The following is a 22950-nucleotide window of genomic DNA, read 5'->3' as shown; positions in this document are numbered from 1 at the left end:
GTTTTTTTTTTTAAAGAAAGCCCGATGGGATGCGGATGCGGGGCGGAAGTTAATTAACTGAACCGATTTAACACAGCCCCTCACAAATATGACGCTGACAATTATTATTATTATTTTTTAAATAAGGCTGTTGTTTTATTTGTGTGCTGCTAGGTGGCGCCAATATTCTTCAGTTTCAGTTTGCTTTATCATGAATGACAATATTAAAAAGTAAGTCGCTTTTTCAATTTATTTTTTAATTATTTTTAACCTGTATCTGTTCTGTGTTAATACTCCTGCGTTTTATTGATTCACTGAATTTGGTTGATATAGAGTCTGATTGATATACTGAGTTTGACTGATTTACTGAGTTTGATTGATATAATGAGTTTGATTGATACACTGAGTTTGATTGATATACTGAGTTTTATTGTGTGGGTCTAATTACATTAGTTTGTTTAATAATTAATTCAAACACTTAATTAACTTGCATAATTAATACAGTTCAAATTAACGTGCGTTAATCAACTTGAATGAATACTATGTGACCATTACCATATTAGATCACCGACTAAACACAGTATGTGTTATCTGTTAAAAAATCTGAATATACATTCACATTTTGGAGATTTTCCCAGTACATACATAGGAGGCTGTGTGGTCCAGTGGTTAAAGAAAAGTGCTTGTAACCTGGAGGTCCCCGGTTCAAATCCCACCTCAGCCACTGCCTCATTGTGTCACCCTGAGCAAGTCACTTAACCTCCTTGTGCTCCGTCTTTCGGGTGAGACTTAGTTGTAAGTGACTCTGCAGCTGATGCATAGTTCACACACCCTAGTCTCTGTAAGTCTGCTAAATAAACAAATAATAATAATAAAGACCTCATCAATATTATTTTATTTAATGACGTGTATAAGATCGAGGAATTACAATGAACACACAAAACACCCTCAACCACAACAAGGCAGGTTAAAATATTGTAGCAGTTTATTAGATAATAATAATAATAAGGGTACAGAAAGGAAAACCCTAGAAAATCATCGTGAGGTAGCAGTACACATACATATCAATGCAGCACAAGTCAACACCTATTCCTTGAATGTATCTGCTTCTATAGATGTCGTTTTTCAATTATGCAATTAAACTACAGTACAAGTAGAATCCTAACTTGTGAAACACAAGCACGTATTATTGAAATGCAAAACCAATTTCACAATTACAATTCTTCTAATAACATATCACAGCTACGGTTTACAAAAAAAGTATACTTTTGAAACACTTCATGTGACAATATGAGTTAATCAGCTTAGATGAGGTTTTTCATACGAGTGTTAAAAGCGCAACTTAAGATAACTATTTTATCAATTTCTATGTGTTGTAATTATCATTAATTACTCTAGTTCCACAAGGGAAAGGTAAGGGAATTATACTCAACAGTTCCTTGAAGAAGACCCAAATTCTGCTGAACAAGTCTTCTCTTGTAGTTATATTCTCGCTTCATAAGAACATAAGAAAGTTTAGAAACGAGAGGAGGCCATTCAGCCCATCTTGCTCGTTTGGTTGTTAGTAGCTTATTGATCCCAGAATCTCATCAAGCAGCTTCTTGAAGAATCCCAGGGTGTCAGCTTCAACAACATTACTGGGGAGCTGGTTCCAGACCCTCACAATTCTCTGTGTAAAAAAGTGCCTCCTATTTTCCTGTATAACTGAGGGTCCCGCTCCTCCAGGAACCCTCTGCACTGACACATCCTGTATGAGGATCCCGCTCCTCCAGGAACCCTCTGCACTGACACATCCTGTATGAGGGTCCCGCTCCTCCAGGAACCCTCTGCACTGACACATCCTGTATGAGGGTCCCGCTCCTCCCGGAACCCTCTGCACTGACACATCCTGTATCAGGGTCCCGCTCCTCCAGGAACCCTCTGCACTGACACATCCTGTATGAGTGTCCCACTCCTCCAGGAACCCTCTGCACTGACACATCCTGTATGAAGGTCCCGCTCCTCCAGGAACCCTCTGCACTGACACATCTTGTATGAGGGTCCCGCTCCTCCAGGAACCCCCTGCACTGACACATCCTGTATGAGGGTCCCGCTCCTCCTGGAACCCTCTGCACTGACACATCCTGTATGAGGGTCCCGCTCCCCCAGGAACCCTCTGCACTGACACATCCTGTATAACTGAGGGTCCCGTTCCTCCAGGAACCCTCTGCACTGACACATCCTGTATGAGGGTCCCGCTCCTCCAGGAACCCTCTGCACTGACACATCCTGTATAACTGAGGGTCCCGCTCCTCCAGAAACCCTCTGCACTGACACATCCTGTATGAGAGTCCCGCTCCTCCAGGAACCCCCTGCACTGACACATCCTGTATAACTGAGAGTCCCGTTCGTCCAGGAACCCTCTGCGCTGACACATCCTGTATTAGGGTCCCGCTCCTCCAGGAACCCCATACACTGACAAATCCTGTATAATTGAAGGTCCCGCTCCTCCAGGAACCCTCTGCGCTGACACATCTTGTATGAGGGTCCCGCTCCTCCAGGAACCCTCTGCACTGACACATCCTGTATAACTGAGGGTCCCACTCCTCCAGGAACCCCCTGCACTGACACATCTTCTATGAGGGCCCCGCACCTCCAGTAACCCTCTGCAATGACACATCCTGTATGAGGGTCCCGCTCCTCCAGGAACCATCTGCACTGACACATCCTGTATCAGGGTCCCGCTCCTCCAGGAACCCTCTGCACTGACACAACCTGTATGAGGGTCCCGCTCCTCCAGGAACCCTCTGCACTGACACATCCTGTATGAGGGTCCCGCTCCTCCAGGAACCCTCTGCACTGACACATCCTGTATGAGGGTCCCGCTCCTCCAGGAACCCTCTGCACTGACACATCCTGTATGAGGGTCCCACTCCTCCAGGAACCCTCTGCACTGACACATCCTGTATGAGGGTCCCGCTCCTCCAGGAACCCTCTGCACTGACACAACCTGTATGAGGGTCCCGCTCCTCCAGGAACCCTCTGCACTGACACATCCTGTATGAGGGTCCCACTCCTCCAGGAACCCTCTGCACTGACACATCCTGTATGAGGGTCCCGCTCCTCCAGGAACCCTCTGCACTGACACAACCTGTATGAGGGTCCCGCTCCTCCAGGAACCCTCTGCACTGACACATCCTGTATGAGGGTCCCGCTCCTCCAGGAACCCTCTGCACTGACACATCCTGTATGAGGGTCCCGCTCCTCCAGGAACCCTCTGCACTGACACATCCTGTATGAGGGTCCCTCTGCACTAACACATCCTGTATGAGGGTTCCGCTCCTCCAGGAACCCTCTGCACTGACACATCCTGTATGAGGGTCCCGCTCCTCCAGGAACCCTCTGCACTGACACATCCTGTATAACTGAGGGTCCCGTTCCTCCAGGAACCCCCTGCACTGACACATCCTGTATGAGGGTCCCGCTCCTCCAGGAACCCTCTGCACTGACACATCCTGTATGAGGGTCCCTCTGCACTAACACATCCTGTATGAGGGTTCCGCTCCTCCAGGAACCCTCTGCACTGACACATCCTGTATGAGGGTCCCGCTCCTCCAGGAACCCTCTGCACTGACACATCCTGTATAACTGAGTGTCCCGCTCCTCCAGGAACCCCCTGCACTGACACATCCTGTATGAGGGTCACGCTCCTCCAGGTACCCTCTGCACTGACACATCCTGTATGAGGGTCCCGCTCCTCCAGGTACCCTCTGCACTGACACATCCTGTATGAGGGTCCCGCTCCTCCAGGAACCCTCTGCACTGACACATCCTGTATGAGGGTCCCGCTCCTCCAGGAACCCCCTGCGCTGACACATCCTGTATGAGGTTCCCTCTGCACTAACACATCCTGTATAACTGAGGGTCCTGCTCCTCCAGGAACCCTCTGCACTGACACATCCTGTATGAGGGTCCCGCTCCTCCAGGAACCCTCTGCACTGACTCATCCTGTATGAGGGTCCCGCTCCTCCAGGAACCCTCTGCACTGACACATCCTGTATGAGGGTCCCGCTCCTCCAGGAACCCTCTGCACTGACACATCCTGTATGAGGGTCCCGCTCCTCCAGGAACCCTCTGCACTGACACATCCTGTATGAGGGTCCCGCTCCTCCAGGAACCCTCTGCACTGACACATCCTGTATGAGGGTCCCGCTCCTCCAGGAATCCCCTGCACTGACACATCCTGTATGAGGGTCCCACTCCTCCAGGAACACTCTGCACTGACACATCCTGTATGAGGGTCCCACTCCTCCAGGAACCCTCTGCACTGACACATCCTGTATGAGGGTCCCGCTCCTCCAGGAACCCTCTGCACTGACACATCCTGTATGAGGGTCCCTCTGCACTAACACATCCTGTATAACTGAGGGTCCCGCTCCTCCAGGAACCCTCTGCACTGACACATCTTCTATGAGGGCCCCGCACCTCCAGTAACCCTCTGCAATGACACATCCTGTATAACTGAGTTTCCTGCTCCTCCAGGAACCGTCTGCACTGACACATCCTGTATGAGGGTCCCTCTCCTCCAGGAATCCCCTGCACTGACACATCCTGTATGAGGGTCCCGCTCCTCCAGGAACCCTCTGCACTGACACAACCTGTATGAGGGTCCCGCTCCTCCAGGAACCCTCTGCACTGACACATCCTGTATGAGGGTCCCACTCCTCCAGGAACCCTCTGCACTGACACATCCTGTATGAGGGTCCCGCTCCTCCAGGAACCCTCTGCACTGACACAACCTGTATGAGGGTCCCGCTCCTCCAGGAACCCTCTGCACTGACACATCCTGTATGAGGGTCCCGCTCCTCCAGGAACCCTCTGCACTGACACATCCTGTATGAGGGTCCCGCTCCTCCAGGAACCCTCTGCACTGACACATCCTGTATGAGGGTCCCTCTGCACTAACACATCCTGTATGAGGGTTCCGCTCCTCCAGGAACCCTCTGCACTGACACATCCTGTATGAGGGTCCCGCTCCTCCAGGAACCCTCTGCACTGACACATCCTGTATAACTGAGGGTCCCGTTCCTCCAGGAACCCCCTGCACTGACACATCCTGTATGAGGGTCCCGCTCCTCCAGGAACCCTCTGCACTGACACATCCTGTATGAGGGTCCCTCTGCACTAACACATCCTGTATGAGGGTTCCGCTCCTCCAGGAACCCTCTGCACTGACACATCCTGTATGAGGGTCCCGCTCCTCCAGGAACCCTCTGCACTGACACATCCTGTATAACTGAGTGTCCCGCTCCTCCAGGAACCCCCTGCACTGACACATCCTGTATGAGGGTCACGCTCCTCCAGGTACCCTCTGCACTGACACATCCTGTATGAGGGTCCCGCTCCTCCAGGTACCCTCTGCACTGACACATCCTGTATGAGGGTCCCGCTCCTCCAGGAACCCTCTGCACTGACACATCCTGTATGAGGGTCCCGCTCCTCCAGGAACCCCCTGCGCTGACACATCCTGTATGAGGTTCCCTCTGCACTAACACATCCTGTATAACTGAGGGTCCTGCTCCTCCAGGAACCCTCTGCACTGACACATCCTGTATGAGGGTCCCGCTCCTCCAGGAACCCTCTGCACTGACTCATCCTGTATGAGGGTCCCGCTCCTCCAGGAACCCTCTGCACTGACACATCCTGTATGAGGGTCCCGCTCCTCCAGGAACCCTCTGCACTGACACATCCTGTATGAGGGTCCCGCTCCTCCAGGAACCCTCTGCACTGACACATCCTGTATGAGGGTCCCGCTCCTCCAGGAACCCTCTGCACTGACACATCCTGTATGAGGGTCCCGCTCCTCCAGGAATCCCCTGCACTGACACATCCTGTATGAGGGTCCCACTCCTCCAGGAACACTCTGCACTGACACATCCTGTATGAGGGTCCCACTCCTCCAGGAACCCTCTGCACTGACACATCCTGTATGAGGGTCCCGCTCCTCCAGGAACCCTCTGCACTGACACATCCTGTATGAGGGTCCCTCTGCACTAACACATCCTGTATAACTGAGGGTCCCGCTCCTCCAGGAACCCTCTGCACTGACACATCTTCTATGAGGGCCCCGCACCTCCAGTAACCCTCTGCAATGACACATCCTGTATAACTGAGTTTCCTGCTCCTCCAGGAACCGTCTGCACTGACACATCCTGTATGAGGGTCCCTCTCCTCCAGGAATCCCCTGCACTGACACATCCTGTATGAGGGTCCCACTCCTCCAGGAACACTCTGCACTGACACATCCTGTATGAGGGTCCCGCTCCTCCAGTAACCCTCTGCACTGACACATCCTGTATGAGGGTCCCGCTCCTCCAGGAATCCCCTGCACTGACACATCCTGTATGATGGTCCCACTCCTCCAGGAACCCTCTGCACTGACACATCCTGTATGAGGGTCCCGCTCCTCCAGGAACCCTCTGCACTGACACATCCTGTATAACTGAGTGTCCCGCTCCTCCAGGAACCCCCTGCACTGACACATCCTGTATGAGGGTCACGCTCCTCCAGGTACCCTCTGCACTGACACATCCTGTATGAGGGTCCCGCTCCTCCAGGTACCCTCTGCACTGACACATCCTGTATGAGGGTCCCGCTCCTCCAGGAACCCTCTGCACTGACACATCCTGTATGAGGGTCCCGCTCCTCCAGGAACCCCCTGCGCTGACACATCCTGTATGAGGTTCCCTCTGCACTAACACATCCTGTATAACTGAGGGTCCTGCTCCTCCAGGAACCCTCTGCACTGACACATCCTGTATGAGGGTCCCGCTCCTCCAGGAACCCTCTGCACTGACTCATCCTGTATGAGGGTCCCGCTCCTCCAGGAACCCTCTGCACTGACACATCCTGTATGAGGGTCCCGCTCCTCCAGGAACCCTCTGCACTGACACATCCTGTATGAGGGTCCCGCTCCTCCAGGAACCCTCTGCACTGACACATCCTGTATGAGGGTCCCGCTCCTCCAGGAACCCTCTGCACTGACACATCCTGTATGAGGGTCCCGCTCCTCCAGGAATCCCCTGCACTGACACATCCTGTATGAGGGTCCCACTCCTCCAGGAACACTCTGCACTGACACATCCTGTATGAGGGTCCCACTCCTCCAGGAACCCTCTGCACTGACACATCCTGTATGAGGGTCCCGCTCCTCCAGGAACCCTCTGCACTGACACATCCTGTATGAGGGTCCCTCTGCACTAACACATCCTGTATAACTGAGGGTCCCGCTCCTCCAGGAACCCTCTGCACTGACACATCTTCTATGAGGGCCCCGCACCTCCAGTAACCCTCTGCAATGACACATCCTGTATAACTGAGTTTCCTGCTCCTCCAGGAACCGTCTGCACTGACACATCCTGTATGAGGGTCCCTCTCCTCCAGGAATCCCCTGCACTGACACATCCTGTATGAGGGTCCCACTCCTCCAGGAACACTCTGCACTGACACATCCTGTATGAGGGTCCCGCTCCTCCAGTAACCCTCTGCACTGACACATCCTGTATGAGGGTCCCGCTCCTCCAGGAATCCCCTGCACTGACACATCCTGTATGAGGGTCCCACTCCTCCAGGAACCCTCTGCACTGACACATCCTGTATGAGGGTCCCGCTCCTCCAGGAACCCTCTGCACTGACACATCCTGTATGAGTGTCCCACTCCTCCAGGAACCCCCTGCACTGACACATCCTGTATGAGGGTCCCACTCCTCCAGGAACCCCCTGCACTGACACATCCTGTATGAGGGTCCCGCTCCTCCAGGAACCCTCTGCACTGACACATCCTGTATGAGGGTCCCGCTCCTCCAGGAACCCTCTGCGCTGACACATCCTGTATGAGGGTCCCACTCCTCCAGGAACACTCTGCACTGACACATCCTGTATGAGGGTCCCGCTCCTCCAGGAACCCTCTGCACTGACACATCCCGTATAACTGAGGGTCCCGCTCCTCCAGGAACCCTCTGCACTGACACATCCTGTATGAGGGTCCCGCTCCTCCAGGAACCCTCTGCGCTGACACATCCTGTATGAGGGTCCCGCTCCTCCAGGAACCCCCTGCGCTGACACATCCTGTATGAGGTTCCCTCTGCACTAACACATCCTGTATAACTGAGGGTCCCGCTCCTCCAGGAACCCTCTGAGCTGACACATCCTGTATACTGTTGTGGGATTGAATCTCCTGAATTAATTTCCCTTTGTTAAACACTAGGATCCCGGTATACACTTGGTGATCACTACTAGTTTCTTGCTTTGGTTTTTCACCCTGGTGCCACACACAGTCTTGTAGGTTCTCCGCTGACTCACAGACCTTCACCTCCAGCTTGTAGAGAACAAAGGACTGGCTTTCCAGCTCCTCTCTCAGTATGTGGCCAGACAGGGTTCATTTAAAATCAATACATTGATTGACGTCGCATTCCACGCTTGTCCGAATCAGGAAGGGGATTCGAACCCTGGCCCTGCTATATTGAACACAAACTTAAACATTTGAATGAAACAAACTTTATTTACAAAGAAACACAAAACACACTATTTACACGTGCAGGGCCTCAGCCATGCCACACAGACTGTTGTGGAAAAGGTAAAGGGAACATCTGACACCAGCCCACGAGTTATTGAAGGAGGCCCTAGGTATAGAATGACACAGGATTCACATGCAAAAGCATCCATGAGAAAGGGTTTGGATCTTTAAATGCACAGCTACAAACATTCGTAGTGAAGAGTGTTTTCAGGAACAAGATGCATGCTGTCAAGCTCTCTTTGGATTAATGTTCACAGTGACTTATCCAAGTACTAGAAAGTGTTACCATATAATTGCAATAGAAAAGGCATGTAACATTGCATCACAAGAATACAAGCATCGTCACTGCTTCTCTAATCTGAGAGCAAGTCTCTAGGTCAGAAGATAAATCAGGCAGAAAAAGGCACAGACCAAAAGATTATGAATGTCATTCCTGCCCCGGACTCAGCTATGGCAACAACCCTGGAAGATGGCTCTGCTGAAACTGATAAAAGACATTCACCTGTAAGACATCTTTCCTATAAATTCAGTGATTTGTCTCCTTATGTTCATCCACTCCAGCTCCCAGGCTTGCTGACACAAGCAATGAGCCCTGGTATGTAAAATAATGTGTCCCAATGCACGCCTGAACGATACCAATGCTTTCATTCTCAGGAATGGATCAATGGAGACACAATGAGCGTGTGTAATAACTGCTTACATTGTGAGGGAAGGAATGGCTTTATCTGTTGCCCAACATATCTTTATCAGCAGAGCACAGTGGGAGAATATGGACATATTATACAATATTATTATTATTTATTATTATTATTTATTTCTTAGCAGACGCCCTTATCCAGGGCGACTTACAATTGTTACAAGATATCACATTATTTTTATATACAATTACCCATTTATACAGTTGGATTTTTACTGGAGCAATCTAGGTAAAGTACCTTGCTCAAGGGTACAGCAGCAGTGTCCCCTACCAGGGATTGAACCCACAACCCTCCGGTCAAGAGTCCACTACGCCACACTGTTCTTAACTATGATCTTGTGTTGATTCCCTTTAACACTAACATTTCCGAGGTGGGTCACCTTGGTGTCTGGCTGTAATTGATTTTGCATCACATTTGACACTGTCAAACTCATTGTCAAACAGTGACAGACCTGCTGAGATTGTCCCTCACCTGTTGACATTATTTAGCTGAGATCTCTGTGCCTGAAGACTGGAAATATATAGCAGTGACCAGTGCTGTGGCCTCAGTATCATCGCAAATGCATGCTCGCTATAAGTATGCAGTACTGGATAGGGATTGTGTGTGTCAGTGGATTGTATCAGAAAAACATTACTGGACTAAGACACAGAATAAGCCTCCTGTGAGAAGTAAATCAATCAATCAATCAATCAATCAATTGTATTTTTATATAGCGCCTTTCACGACAGGTCACCACAAAGCGCATTACAAGAATAAAAACAAAACATATTACAAACCAATAGAAACAAAACAGTAAAATATGTAAAAAGAAAAGGGTAAAAAAGTTGGATAGATAAGCTATATTATAAAAATATGTTTTTAAAAAGAGCAACAGTGGGAAAAATATGGAGACAAGAGAATATCAGCTCATGTAGATGAGATTGCCAGGCTATAAAAATGTTTTTTTTTAGTCTAGATTTGAAGGCATCGGCTGAAGGGGCTTCTCTAATTGTGATGGGTAAGTTGTTCCATAATTTAGGTGCCATATAACTAAAAGATCTACCATCTGAGTTTTTTTTCTGTATAACAGGTACAGACAGTAACTCAGCATCCAGTGATCGGAGCGGGCGATTGGGGACATAGGGTTCCAGAAGATCTTTAAGGTACGGAGGTGCGAGACCATTTAAAGCCTTATAAGTTAACAGCAGCACTTTAAAATCTATTCTAAAACTAACAGGGAGCCAATGCAAGGATGCCAGCATGGGGGTGATGTGCTCTCACCTCGTGACCTGAGTTAAAATTCTAGCAGCAGCATTTTGTACAAGTTGAAGGTGAAATAATGTTGTGGCTAGTCCCAATGAAAGACCATTGCAATAATCAATCCTAGAGGATATACAAGCCTGCATTAATCTAGTCCCAATGAAAGACCATTGCAATAATCAATCCTAGAGGATATACAAGCATGCATTAATCTAGTCCTAATGAAAGACCATTGCAATAATCAATCCTAGAGGATATACAAGCATGCATTAATCTAGTCCTAATGAAAGACCATTGCAATAATCAATCCTAGAGGATATACAAGCCTGCATTAATCTAGTCCTAATGAAAGACCATTGCAATAATCAATCCTAGAGGATATACAAGCATGCATTAATCTAGTCCTAATGAAAGACCATTGCAATAATCAATCCTAGAGGATATACAAGCCTGCATTAATCTAGTCCTAATGAAAGACCATTGCAATAATCAATTAATAATCATTAATCTCTCTGCATCCTGCCTGCAGAAAAATACCTCTCAGTCTTGCAATATTTCTTAAATGAAAAAAGGAAAGTCCATCAAATAAAACATCAACCAAATGTCTATTTTTCTGATTTTTCTGAGGTCCCAGTATCATCGCTTCTGTTTTGTCTTAATTTAATATAAAAAAAATAATAAACATCCAGTTCTTGATATCAGCAAGACAGGTATTCAAAATATTAGCAGCAGATACATGGTCCTGTTTGAGGGACAAGTAAAGCTGAGTACCATCAGCAGAACAGTGGAAACTAGCTCCATGTCTACGAATAAGGTCACCCAAAGGTAACTGTGGCAGTGTGCCCCGCCCCTGTGTGCGTTTGTGTGTTATATGTTGTGTGTGGTGTATTAATGTTGGCGTATAGATATTGCTGCACGGGATATAAATGGGTCTGTGTAGCACGAGTGATTTCAAATATATAGTTGTATTTAGGCACGTTTACTTCACGTGCATTTAAAGTATTTAATAGTATGTGAGCACGGGGTTGCACAAATTAGTTCACATGCTGGGATTCAAGTGAATAATTAATTAGTAATTGAATCCCGGCACAACAGTATATATAGATGCACGTTTCACTCACTCAGGGTTGGGTGTTTGGTGAGTGGAGAACGGGAGAGAGTAAAATAAACTAAAAGGATAATTAATAGCAATTGCTATTTACAATACTTGTTTGTTTTGAGTCACCGTGTTTCTTTGTTTGTTAGTCCACTGTTTGTTTAAGTGTTAGTCCATTTTGTTTGTCTATTTATTTTGGCCTCAAGTGCCGTGTGCTGTTTTTTTGTTTAAATCTTTTATTTGTTTCATTCAATTAAACGCAGTGAGCGCCGCAGCGTCTCAGTTTCACCTGCCACTACTGTCTGTGTTTCTTTCTGGCCTGACGTCAACCCTACAGCCAGCCTGTTCACAGTAACATATAAAGAGAAAATAAAATTGGGCCAAGAATTGAACCTCGAATGACCCCACAAGTAACCTCTGATAAAAATGAGGTCTCCTCCTCAATTTATATAAACTGAAACCTGTTTGAAAGATAAGACCAGAACCAGGACAAGACAGTACCTGACAATCCCACCACACCAAATGTTCAAGGCAATCAATTAAAACAGTGTGATCAATGGTGTCAAAAGCTGCACTTAAATAAAATAAAACAAGGACTGAAGGTGAGCCCAGGTCAGAGGACAGAAGAACATCATTCACTACTCGGATTGCTGTCTTGGTACTATGATAAGGCTTGAAACCAGACTGCAGTTTCTCAGAAAATTTCTGTGTATCAAGAGATCTATTAAGTTGGCCAGCCACTGCTCTTTCTAACACTTTGGACAGACAAGGGAGATTGGAAATTGCCTGTAGTTATTAAGAACAATGGGATCAAGGGTGGGCTTCTTAATAAGGGGCTTTAATACTACAGTCTTAAACGAGTGGCACAGCACCTGATAAAAGAGAACTGTTGACAATATTTTAAACAGTGATATTTATTTTTGGATATACAGTATCTCTTTTCAAAGTATAGTAGGAATAGGATCTAATGTGCAAGTTGTGAGTTTCATTTTTCTAAATAAGGAATCCAACTCTAGTTCAGACGTACTCAAGGATTTGTTTAGAACATAAGAACATAAGAACATATGAAAGTTTACAAACGAGAGGAGGCAATTCGGTCCATCTTGCTCGTTTGGTTGTTATTAGCTTATTGATCCCAGAATCTCATCAAGCATCTTCTTGAAGGATCCCAGGGTGTCAGCTTCAACAACATTACTGGAGAGTTGGTTCCAGACCCTCACAATTCTCTGTGTAAAAAAGTGCCTCCTATTTTCTGTTCTGAATGCCCCTTTATCTAATCTCCATTTGTGACCCCTGGTCCTTGTTTCTTTTTTCAGGTCAAAAAAGTCCCCTAGGTCGACACTGTCAGTACCTTTTAAAATTTTGAATGTTTGAATCAGATGGCCGCGTCGTCTTCTTTGTTCAAGAATGAACAGATTCAGTTCTTTTAGCCTGTCTGCATACGACATGCCTTTTAAACCCGGGATAATTCTGGTTGCTCTTCTTTGCACTCTTTCTAGAGCAGCAATATCCTTTTTGTAACGAGGTGACCAGAACTGAACATAATATTCTAGGTGAGGTCTTACTAATGCATTGTAAAGTTTTAACATTACTTCCCTTGATTTAAATTCAACACTTTTCACTATATATCTGAGCATCTTGTTGGCCTTTTTTATAGCTTCCCCACATTGTCTAGATGAAGACATTTCTGAGTCAACATAAACTCCTAGATATTTTTCATAGATTCCTTCTTCAATTTCAGTATCTCCCATATGATACTTTTCTCTATTAAATGTCATTTGCCATGTGTCTGCCCACTTCTGAATGCTGTCTAGATCATTTTGAATGACTTTTGCTGCTGCATCAGTGTTTGCCACTCCTATTTTTGTGTCATCTGCAAATTTAACAAGTTTGCTTACTATACCAGAATCTAAATCATTAATGTAGATTAGGAATAGCAGAGGACCTAATACTGATCCCTGTGGTACACCACTGGTTACCTCGCTTCATTTTGAGGTTTCTCCTCTAATCAGTACTTTCTGTTTTCTACATGTTAACCACTCCCTAATCCATGTGCATGCATTTCCTTGAATCCCTACTGCGTTCAGTTTGAGAATTAATCTTTTATGCGGGACTTTGTCAAAAGCTTTCTGGAAATCTAAATAAACCATGTCGTATGCTTTGCAATTATCCATTGTCGATGTTGCAACCTCAAAAAAATCAAGCAGGTTAGTTAGACACGATCTCCCTTTCCTAAAACCATGCTGACTGTCTCCCAGGATATTGTTACCATATAGGTAATTTTGAATTTTGGATCTTATTATAGTTTTCATAAGTTTACATATAATAGAAGTCAGGCTTATCGGTCTATATTTACCTGGTTCGGTTTTATCTCCCTTTTTGTGGAGCGGTATTACGTTTTCAATTTTCCAGTCTGTCGGTACAACCCCTGTGTCAAGAGACTGTTGCATGATCTTGGTTTGTTTGTCTTTTGACAGATCCATTGTTTCGTCTGCAATGATGGAAAACACTTCAGCTTTTTTACTTCATTTACGATTGAATCTGTCACTTGTGAAGCCTAACTTCGATGATTTCATTCTGACATGAGCTGTGTCGGTGGGTGAAGTACTTCTCTCTGCTAACCATAAATCGATGAATCCGTTCGTTGTCTGGACTCCACAGTTTAATCAATTCCCGCAAATTGCCTTGATTTGTGGAATCCATTCCCTTGTCATATCCCCTCAAAGGTATACCCTGGCGAGTGCAAAATAAAGTGATCTCTGTTACAGTTTCTAAATATGCTCGGTTGTCCTCCGCTGTTTTTTTCTTTTGACTGTCAAGCTGCGATGCAACACTCCTTGTTTTACAGGACAGCAGCCTACCCTTCCATTTAGCAAAGGCTTCTCAGTGGGATTCACACTTTGAATGTTCCCGAAATCATTCATTTACTTTCTTCCATGTTTTAAAACCCGCAATTCGAAATGCCAGTTCACTGTTTGGCCCATTCATTGCCAAATGCTCGACATAAAAGCAGAAAGCTCTGTCATCACGTACACTGTATTCAAGCCATTTACCACACTTGCCTGAATTTTCTGGTTTTGATCCCACAGGCACTGGCTGATACGGGCCTTCTTCAGTATATTCGAAAGCTGCATCCGGTCCAAGGCTAGGGTCTCTTTATAGACAGCTGCACTAACCTCTGTAGTATGAGTGCTGGAAGTATCGTCACTCTCGTTGCTATTAACATTCTGAACTCCAGAACTTCCAGAAGAGTCAGCTTCAGTTTCTGTTCATGTCTCTGATGTTGGTGATTTAGCTTTTTTCTTGTAGAAAAACTCCAAGCGTAGTTGTCTTTTTGCCATTTTAGCTAATAACAAGGCTTACACAAATTTTCGAATGCCACGCGCTCTCACGCGCTGACTGACATAGTTAAAGTCATATCACGCAGAACTAATATAACGGTGAAGGGTCAAAGACACTCGTTGGTTATGTTGTTAAGGTTTGAAAGTTTGAAATAAACCACTGCGTACTCACCTATTCTGAACCCACTTACAAAAAAAATCTATATATTTTATTTTTTTTATTTTTAAATAATAAACCCTGGCAGAAATCTGGGAGGGCACGTGACCTGGCGTGCCACCCCTACATGTCACCACTGGTCCACATGGACAATCACAGAGTCTCTGATTCTCTGAGTTTAGTATCATTAGTGCCCACATGGACAATCACAGAGTCTCGGATTCTCTGAGTTTAGTGTCATTAGTGCCCACATGGACAATCACAGAGTCTCGGATTCTCTGAGTTTAGTGTCATTAGTGCCCACATGGACAATCACAGAGTCTCGGATTCTCTGAGTTTAGTATCATTAGTGCCCACATGGACAATCACAGAGTCTCTGATTCTCTGAGTTTAGTATCATTAGTGCCCACATGGACAATCACAGAGTCTCGGATTCTCTGAGTTTAGTATCATTAGTGCCCACATGGACAATCACAGAGTCTCTGATTCTCTGAGTTTAGTATCATTAGTGCCCACATGGACAATCACAGAGACTCTGATTCTCTGAGTTTAGTGTCATTAGTGCCCACATGGACAATCACAGAGTCTCGGATTCTCTGAGTTTAGTGTCATTAGTGCCCACATGGACAATCACAGAGTCTCGGATTCTCTGAGTTTAGTGTCATTAGTGCCCACATGGACAATCACAGAGTCTCGGATTCTCTGAGTTTAGTATCATTAGTGCCCACATGGACAATCACAGAGTCTCTGATTCTCTGAGTTTAGTATCATTAGTGCCCACATGGACAATCACAGAGTCTCGGATTCTCTGAGTTTAGTATCATTAGTGCCCACATGGACAATCACAGAGTCTCTGATTCTCTGAGTTTAGTATCATTAGTGCCCACATGGACAATCACAGAGACTCTGATTCTCTGAGTTTAGTGTCATTAGTGCCCACATGGACAATCACAGAGACTGATTCTCTGAGTTTAGTGTCATTAGTGCCCATATGGACAATCACAGAGTCTCTGATTCTCTGAGTTTAGTATCATTAGTGCCCACATGGACAATCACAGAGTCTCTGATTCTCTGAGTTTAGTATCATTAGTGCCCACATGGACAATCACAGAGTCTCTGATTCTCTGAGTTTAGTGTCATTAGTGCCCACATGGACAATCACAGAGTCTCTGATTCTCTGAGTTTAGTATCATTAGTGCCCACATGGACAATCACAGAGTCTCTGATTCTCTGAGTTTAGTGTCATTAGTGCCCATATGGACAATCACAGAGACTGATTCTCTGAGGTTAGTGTCATTAGTGCCCATATGGACAATCACAGAGTCTCTGATTCTCTGAGTTTAGTGTCATTAGTGCCCACATGGACAATCACAGAGTCTCTGATCTCTGAGTTTAGTATCATTAGTGCCCACATGGACAATCACAGAGTCTCTGATTCTCTGAGTTTAGTATCATTAGTGCCCACATGGACAATCACAGAGTCTCGGATTCTCTGAGTTTAGTGTCATTAGTGCCCATATGGACAATCACAGAGTCTCTGATTCTCTGAGTTTAGTATCATTAGTGCCCACATGGACAATCACAGAGTCTCTGATTCTCTGAGTTTAGTGTCATTAGTGCCCACATGGACAATCACAGAGTCTCGGATTCTCTGAGTTTAGTATCATTAGTGCCCACATGGACAATCACAGAGTCTCTGATTCTCTGAGTTTAGTATCATTAGTGCCCACATGGACAATCACAGAGTCTCGGATTCTCTGAGTTTAGTATCATTAGTGCCCACATGGACAATCACAGAGTCTCGGATTCTCTGAGTTTAGTATCATTAGTGCCCACATGGACAATCACAGAGTCTCGGATTCTCTGAGTTTAGTGTCATTAGTGCCCACATGGACAATCACCCTGCACCGTGCACCCTGCACCCTGCACCCTGCACCAGTGCACCCTGCACCAGTGCACCGTGCACCCTGCACCCTGCACCCTCCACTGTGCACCCTGCACCATGCACCCTGCACCAGTGCACCGTGCACCCTGCACCATGCACCAGTGCTCCCTGCACCAGTGCACCATGCACTGTGCACCCTGCACCCTGCACCCAGCACCAGTGCACCGTGCACCCTGCACACTGCACCCAGCACCAGTGCACCGTGCACCATGCACCAGTGCACCGTGCACCCTGCACCAGTGCACCGTGCACTGTGCACCCTGCACCCAGCACCAGTGCACCGTGCACCCTGCACCCTGCACCCAGCACCAGAGCACCCTGCACCATGCACCAGTGCACCATGCACCCTGAAAGAAGGCAATACAGCAGTGACTAAAACAATCCCACGATCAGACCACTAGGCACAATAACACAATTCTTCACACGGTTAAAATGATGATTAAACATATAAAACGGTCTGACCTGGCACATGAACAAATAGTGCCGCTAGCTGTAACCCACGTACACCCACGTGCCTTTCAATGGGTCTCTTGTCTCTCTACACATCAGTTAGATCATAATGATTCACAATAGAAGCAAGTTCTCTGGCAGACTGGGGGTGTGGCTCTGTGTGACTCCTATCCACAGAGTCATTTGGGCTGAATGGCCTCCTCTCGTTTGTAAACGTTCTTATGTTCTTATGTTCTAAAGTGCAGTTAAAATCCCCCCCTAGAAATGAAAACACATCATGTGAACATTCTGCTATAAGTCTATCTAAAATCTGAATAGACTGCACCCTCTCTCTCCCTTCAGTGGGGGCACAGACATTAATAAAACAAACATGTTTATTAAAAAGCACCTCTTTAAATGAGAGAGAGTGAGGGATAAACACTCCAGCTTGTCCCATGCCTAAAAACGATAGTCCTCTTCCATGCCTTGAGCCAGTCTGATTCATTATTAAAGTCACTGTGGGTTTCCTGAATAAAAGAAACCTCTATATTTTTCTGTGTCACTGTTTCAAACACATATGCGTGTTTATGTGTGGCTCTAGCCCATTTATGTTAAAAGTGCCTGTTACAAAATTATCCATCAAGATAAAGTGAGAAAAAAACACCATGAAATAGAGCAGTAACAAAGAGAGGAAACTTTTTTTTCAGCCATTATAATTTCTTTACTTGAAACTGTCTGCAAACTTTACTTGTCAATTTCTTTATTCTGTATCACTCAGGGTTATCGAGTTCACAGATCTCAGTTATATCAAATGGACTGAGCAGTACTTACAAACAGATTCGGATCAGTGGAAACATCCTGCACACTCACCCGTCTTTTCACCATTGTATTAAAAAGCTTTTGATGCTCTCTGTATCATATCTCTTCTCTGCAGGCTGCCTGACAGAGGGCTCAGAGCGCTATGAAGAGTCTGTAGTAGACCCCTCCTCATCACTCTCGTACTCGGAGCTTTCCTCGTCTTTCTTTATCGGCACAGCTAAGCGAGGCCGACGAGCTACATTCAAAATGATCTAGACAGCATTCAGAACTGGGCAGACACATGGCAAATGACATTTAATAGAGAAAAGTATCATATGGGAGATACTGAAATTGAAGAAGGAATCTATGAAAAAGACCTAGGAGTTTATGTTGACTCAGAAATGTCTTCATCTAGACAATGTGGGGAAGCTATAAAAAAGGCCAACAAGATGCTCGGATATATTGTGAAAAGTGTTGAATTTAAATCAAGGGAAGTAATGTTAAAACTTTACAATGCATTAGTAAGACCTCGCCTAGAATATTGTGTTCAGTCCTGGTCACCTCATTACAAAAAGGGTATTGCTGCTCTAGAAAGAGTGCAAAGAAGAGCAACCAGATTTATCCTGTGTTTAAAAGGTATGTCATACGCAGACAGGTTAAAAGAATTGAATCTATTCAGTCTTGAACAAAGAAGACTACGTGGCAATCTGATTCAAACATTCAAAATCCTAAAAGGTATTGACAATGTCGACCCAGGGGACTTTTCTGACCTGAAAAAAGAAACAAGGACCAGGGGTCACAAATGGAGATTAGATAAAGGGGCATTCAGAACAGAAAATAGGAGGCACTTTTTTACACAGAGAATTGTGAGGGTCTGGAACCAACTCCCCAGTAATGTTGTTGAAGCTGACACCCTGGGATCCTTCAAGAAGCTGCTTGATGTGATTCTGGGATCAATAAGCTACTAACAACCAAACGAGCAAGATGGGCCGAATGGCCTCCTCTCGTTTGTAAACTTTCATATGTTCTTATGTTCTTATGTACTCTCACTCACCTCCTCGCTGCTCTCACTCACCTCCGCACTACTCTCACTCTCACTCATCTCACTACTCTCACTCACCTCCTCACTACTCTCACTCTCACTCATCTCACTACTCTCATTCACCTCCTCGCTATTCTCACTCTCCTCCTCACTACTCTCACTTCTCCACTGGTGTAGTGCTTCTGCTGCTTTTGCCGGGGACGTCCACTGCCTCAACGCCCTGCTGTCTCACCTGTGATTTTAGTCGGCTTACCATCAGTTTGTGCCGGCTTACTTATTTTTTCAGCTGGCTACCTGCTGCTTCAGTCTTTTCTGCCGACCTGCCAGTTGTCCCTGCTGATTTATCTGATGTGTTAGCCTTGCTTTCTGCACTGGCATTGCTGTCTCCCGTCTCCTCCTCAGTATTCCTGCTGATGGTAGGTTCACGAGGAGCGGGTCCTTCATCGCCGCTATCAGCTCCTTTCTTTGTGTTCTCCTTCTCACCGGATTATTTAGGGCAGTTTCTCCCAATATGCCTTTCTTTACCACACTCGAAACATTTCATATTTTCAGTTGTGATAAAAACATACACTATTCATTTCACCTCCTGCACCACTTTCCATACCATCGCCTCCTCACTGAGAAATATAACCATGGCTTTACTCATTCGAGCCCCGGACTTCACATAATTAAACTGACTAATTCCCCCACTACCATCACACAGTCCTCCACCGACACATATTCTTCACTAACTACTTTGATCCTGTTTCTATGGGACAAAGATTCAAAAGAGAACAGGGGGGTTGCCCCGTTTTGGGCCACAGTGACAATAAAGTGTTAGTAAATAGCCAAATGACACTTAAAACAACGTCAGTTAAAACAAATACTCTTTCACTAAAAGAATAGAGTGAAAAAACTCCCAGCGTCTCACACGCTCCACCACACTCACTCACAGCCAGCCCACACTCCCAGCATACACCACGAGAGTGAGAGTGGAGTGCTGAGGAGAGCGAGGGGAGTGCGAATGGAGTGCTGAGGAGAGCGAGGAGAGTGAGAATGGAGTGCTGAGGAAAACGAGGAGAGTGAGAGTGGAGTGCTGAGGAGAGAAAGGAGAGTGAGAATGGAGTGCTGAGGAGAACGAGGAGAGTGAGAGTGGAGTGCTGAAGAGAGTGAGAGTGGAATGCTGAGGAGAGCAAGAATGAAGTGCTGAGGAGAGCGTGGAGAGCGAGAGTGGAGTGCTGAAGAGAGTTAGAGTGGAGTGCTGAGCAGAGTGAAGAGACTGAGAGTGGTGCTGAGGAGAGTGTGAGTGGAGTGTTGAGCAAAGTGAGAGTAGAGTGCTGAGAAGAGCTTGGAGAGGGAGAGTGGAGTGCTGAGGAGAGTGCGGGGAAGGAACGTTTATACACCGGGATAACCAAAGATTGAGCGTGTTTATTTTAAAGAAGAGTTTTGGATTTCTAGGGTTCTGGTCACACTTTTTATAGTTTCTGTGTTTGGCTTGTTTTTGTATTAATTAAAAGCGTGCAGAAGCACTTAAATATAAATATTTCAAAGGGCACAGACCAGCCTTGACCTGGGATCTATACCACAGAAGGGTACAGTTGCAGTAACACACTGTGGGCACATTCACCCCATTGTGGCTTCACTATTGTTGTGCTACCATTGCCTCATCCGTATAATACACAGCCATTGTATTGGCAGTGCAGGGCCACTGCCTGTCTGTTTGCATTGCCACTGAAGATCATTTGGGAACAGTCACTCTTACTGATCTGACTATAAGATGACACATTTCAATATGATTGTGAATGTGTAATGAACTGGTAAGGCAACCAGTTCAGAGGACAGAGATTAGACTATCAAGCTTCAGGAGGGTCTAGTATCCCAACACCTGCCCCCATCCCATAATTACTGCCCCCCCCCCCCCCCCCCCTCCGAAACTTGTATTGGATCTGGGGATTTAGCAAACTCTTACCTCACCCCCTCCAGGGCTAATAAACACTGCAATGGGGATTAAACCAGACTCCATTTAAAATGGGGATTTAGAGGGATGTGAAGAGAGAGAGAGAGAGAATGGAGAGGCTCTCAAGTGTGTGTGTGTGTGTGTGTGCATGAGAGACTCTGAGTGTGGAAGCTTCAATGGAGAGGATTAGGACTGAGATTTGTGCTGAAAAAGTGTGTTACTTCTGTTTGGTGGATCTGTGAGAAAGAGAGAATGGAGGGAGGAAGAGAGGGGTGTGGCAGCCTTACTATAGCCTGTGTCCCTGCACTGGTGTGGTACACAGTTAGATAGATAGATAGACATGTTCATGTAAAGAACAAGATGAAACATCAGTCATAATAATACCAATAATATGAATTATTATTATTATTAGAATGGATAATGAATTATAATATAATTATTAAACGGTTTCTGAGACATGTAAGCCATTTGGTATTAATTACAGGAGCTGCTCTTCAGTTGCCTGTCATAGACACATGTTACACAGGCTAGATCAGCCAACATGCCTTTATGAACGTAAGAGGCAGCGCCATCTAGTGATCGGCCACTTTGGATCAAGTATTTGCTAGCAATACACTGGCTGTGCACTACATGGCAGTGGCGCTTCCTAATATAGAACTTTGCCTAATCAAGCCTACACTGCATATGTCTATGGCAGGTAAACAGAACAGTAAGGGGGAGGTAAAAAAAGGCAAAGAAACTGTCATTTTTAACGGTTTAATGGTAATCTTGATCTTGTATAATCTGTCATACTCTTTTTGCTTTTCAGAGAATACTGCAGCTTGATGCCTGTGTTGCTCCACATGAATACGTATTTGTGGATGAGGCTGGTTTCAATGTGACCAGAAAAAGGAGACATGGACGAAATCTCATTGGTCATCGTGCCACAATTGATGTCCCGGGTCAGCATGGAGGAAATATAACCATGTGTGCTGCCATTTCTAGAAATGGTGTGATCTCCCATAATGCCACCATAGGCGTGCTGTGTTATATGGGCCTATGGTGGCATTATGGCTGGTGTTCCTAGGTTCAATGTATCAAGGTCTTATCCCCCCAGAAGGACCAGAGCTAACAAACTTTATCATTGTATGGGACAATGTCGGCTTCCACCACTCTGCGCTTCTCCGAGGGTGTTTTGAAGCTCCTGCACGCTTCTCAATGGTGTTCCTCCCACCCTACTCTCCCTTCCTGAGTTTTTTTCCGCCTGGCGTTGGAAGGTGTATGACCGTAATCCCCATGAGCAGACAACACTGCTCCAGCATGTCAAGACATCACTGCAGAGGCAGCTCAAGGGTCACTCCGCCATGCAAGGCACTTTTTCCCGAGATGTATGGCCAGAGAAAACATTCTCTGTGATGTTGATGAGAACATGTGGCCTGACAGAAATCAGAGGCTGGATGCTGAATACCTGTAAAATCCCTTTTGTTTTCTGTTGTAATTATAGCAAACTATGATGTCTGGGTCATCTGGGGCTATATAAAAAAGATATACACTTATAGGTAAGATGTACACTTATAGGTAAGATGTACACTTATAGGTAAGATGTACACTTCTAGGTAAGATGTACACTTATAGGTACGATATACACTTATAGGTAAGATGTACACTTATAGGTAAGATGTACACTTATAGGTAAGATGTACACTTATAGGTACGATATACACTTATAGGTAAGATGTATGGCCACATTACACAAT

General features: G+C 45.9%; 1 long non-coding RNA gene across 1 annotated transcript; it reads left to right on the top strand.

Moving 5' to 3' along the window:
- Positions 1 to 83: 83 nt before the first annotated feature.
- Positions 84 to 22544, top strand: LOC131709100 (uncharacterized). Its single transcript, XR_009311377.1, has 3 exons — positions 84 to 210; positions 10301 to 10373; positions 22023 to 22544. It is a non-coding gene; the product is annotated as an uncharacterized LOC131709100 (long non-coding RNA).
- The last annotated feature ends 406 nt before the right edge of the window (positions 22545 to 22950 follow it).

This window comes from Acipenser ruthenus, chromosome 41 (genome assembly GCF_902713425.1).
Source record: "Acipenser ruthenus chromosome 41, fAciRut3.2 maternal haplotype, whole genome shotgun sequence".
Classification (NCBI taxonomy): Eukaryota; Metazoa; Chordata; class Actinopteri; order Acipenseriformes; family Acipenseridae; genus Acipenser; species Acipenser ruthenus.
Note: the sequence above shows the minus strand (reverse complement) of the source record. Positions and strands in the feature narration are given on the sequence as shown.